Below are 2,626 nucleotides of genomic sequence, written 5' to 3' on the forward strand. Positions count from 1 at the left end.
CAAAGCGCTTCACAGGATACGCCGCGGAGTGTGGCGACCGCGTGTTGTCGCGGGTGAAACGCGGCGGCCGATTGCTCACAGCAGCGTCCCCGCAAGCAGTCGTGGATCGAGTGAGCAATTTATTACTTATCCTCGCATTTGATATAGCGCTTTTCACGTCGGGAGAGGACGTCCCAAAGCGCTTCACAGAACACACTGTAAAGTGAATTGACTGTATATTTGTGGGCGAACGCGGCGGCCAATTGCGCACAGCAATGTCCCACAAATAGCCGCGGATTGAAAATGACCAATTTAATTATTGTTTTGGGTTTTTTGGAGGGATTATTATTAGGCTCTGTGTGGAGTAAGGAAACTTGCCCGAGGTTTCTCCCTGACCCGCCTCGGAATCGAACCCGGGTCCTCTTGCTTGCGAGGCGCGCTCTCTAACCATTAACGCTATGGGACAAGCGTAGTCTGTGGCTGAAACAACACAGCAGCTGCGTCCCACAAACGCCCGCGGAGCGGAGCGAGCGAGCGACCAGATTATCTTTTGCCGTTAAACCGCTCCTAAAGCGTCAACGGAGAGCAAGACGGGGGGGGGGGGGGGGGGAAAAAAAAGCAAGTCCACTTCGATACCAGTCCAACAACGCGCAAGTCATTTTATTCACGGTCTCCTCCTTCACAAGTTCTTCTTTTAAAAAAAACAAAGTAATAATTTATCTTCACGTCGTTTTTAAGGCTCGATTGGCATAAGGTTGAAACAAGATAGTGAACCACAGCTTCAGATAAAACACCTGCAAACTGGGAAACAACAACGGGAAACCGCAGACGGGCGAGAAAAGCATCTCTTAAAAAAACGCAAACAACAACACCGCTGTTCAAAATAAGTAAAATCAGCAAAATCAACGGAGTTATCGGTTTATTTTTGAAATCACATTTGCCATGCTCCTCACAAGTGCTACTCTAAGGGCAGTTACAAGCAGAATAGGGTTTGCAAGATCCCGTTACTTACTTTACATACACTTAATTACACCGAATAAAGATTCCCTCTCAACGGACGGTGAGAATCGAGGGGCGCGGGGCGGGGCGGGCGGGGCGCGGGGCGGGGGAGAGGGAGCGATAAAATGCGAGAGACGAGGGAGTAAGCCTCCGAAAAGCGTCCTGAACTCAGGGCGAGGAGTACCAATGGCAACGGTCCCGGGAAAGCTTCCATCCCTCCGTACAAAATCCTCGCATCCTCGGGTTGTGTGGGAAATCGCGGCAGTTTATTACAAAAGACTTTCGGGGTGGGTGGGGGTGGGGGTGGGGGGGGAGAGCGGGGGGTTTAAACGGGTAAACGGAGCAAGCATATTTACCGAACAGCCTACAGATAACAAGCCACCAGGTTGAATGCAATAACGGTTTGGGTTTTGTTTAAGAATTTCGTTCCAGTTAAAACACTTAACAGATCTACACATTTATCAGGTAATCACTGGGGGGCGCGTTCCTCGAATACGCCTTCCGTGTACGGAGCAGTACGTTGCCTATTTTGTACTGCGTGATTAAGCCGAGTGCTACGCTTCACAACACTTACGATACAGCGGATGAGTTAGACGGCTGTTAAGAGCCGTAAGGAAATTCTCTTGAAAGACTTACGTCGAAAGGTAAGACATTTTCTGCACAGAAGCGGGCGGGTCAGCTATCGTCTCTCTCTGTGTCGCTGCCTGCGTGTCGCCCCCCGGGTTTATAAAAATCTTTCGCGTCCTCGGTTCGAGAGCTCAAAGTTCCACGATCAGGTCATGATGTATCAGTGGGCGGTATTATTATTAATTATTATTATTAACGATTATTAATAATAATAATCCTCGCATCTGATACAGCACCTCATCACACCTTCGAGACGTCTCAAAGCGCTTCACAGGATACGCTGTAAAGTGAATTGACTGCATTTTGTGGGCGAAGCGTGTACACCTCTAATAGTGGACTTACATTATTTCCCTCTGCACAACACACCACTCTACGTGAAGGGCAGTGACACAGCGATCGTATCGGTAACGTACAAACAGCACCGAAATTTTGGAGCGTTAATAAGAGAGAGAGAGAGAGAGAGAGAGATGGAGGTGGACAGCTTCGAGGTCTCTCTCGCTATCGAGGAACCTCACCTGAACCTCTTTTGGTGGGGGGAAAAAAAGCTTATTTTCAACCCCGCCGCCCCCCCACCCCTCTATCTCAGACATATTCTCATGACAGAATGTCAGTGGGACATAATATAATAATAATAACCCTCACATTGGATACAGCGCCTTCGAGACATCTCAAAGCGGAACGCATAGTAAAGCGTAGTGACTGTATATTTTGTGGGCGAAACGCAGCAGCCAATTGCGCACAGCAGCGTCCCACACACGGCCGTGGATTGATCAACCAAATTATTAATTTGTGGGGGGGTGGGGGAGAGATTATTACCCCCCCCCCAACCACCCACCTCCCCTTATTCAGCTTATAAACTCCCTCTCTTATCTGCGATGGGCTTTGTCAGCCTAACGCATGCGTCACGTGCCCAACGCCCAGGATACACACAACAAAGGTGGGTGTCTTATTCCTGCAATGTGCGTACATACCGCTCCGGCAAAGCAAAGAAAACGTACGCGAAGCCATCTTGGCCACTGTA

The sequence above is a fragment of the Callorhinchus milii genome, unplaced genomic scaffold (assembly GCF_018977255.1).
Source record: "Callorhinchus milii isolate IMCB2004 unplaced genomic scaffold, IMCB_Cmil_1.0 Scaffold45, whole genome shotgun sequence".
Lineage (NCBI taxonomy): Eukaryota > Metazoa > Chordata > Chondrichthyes > Chimaeriformes > Callorhinchidae > Callorhinchus > Callorhinchus milii.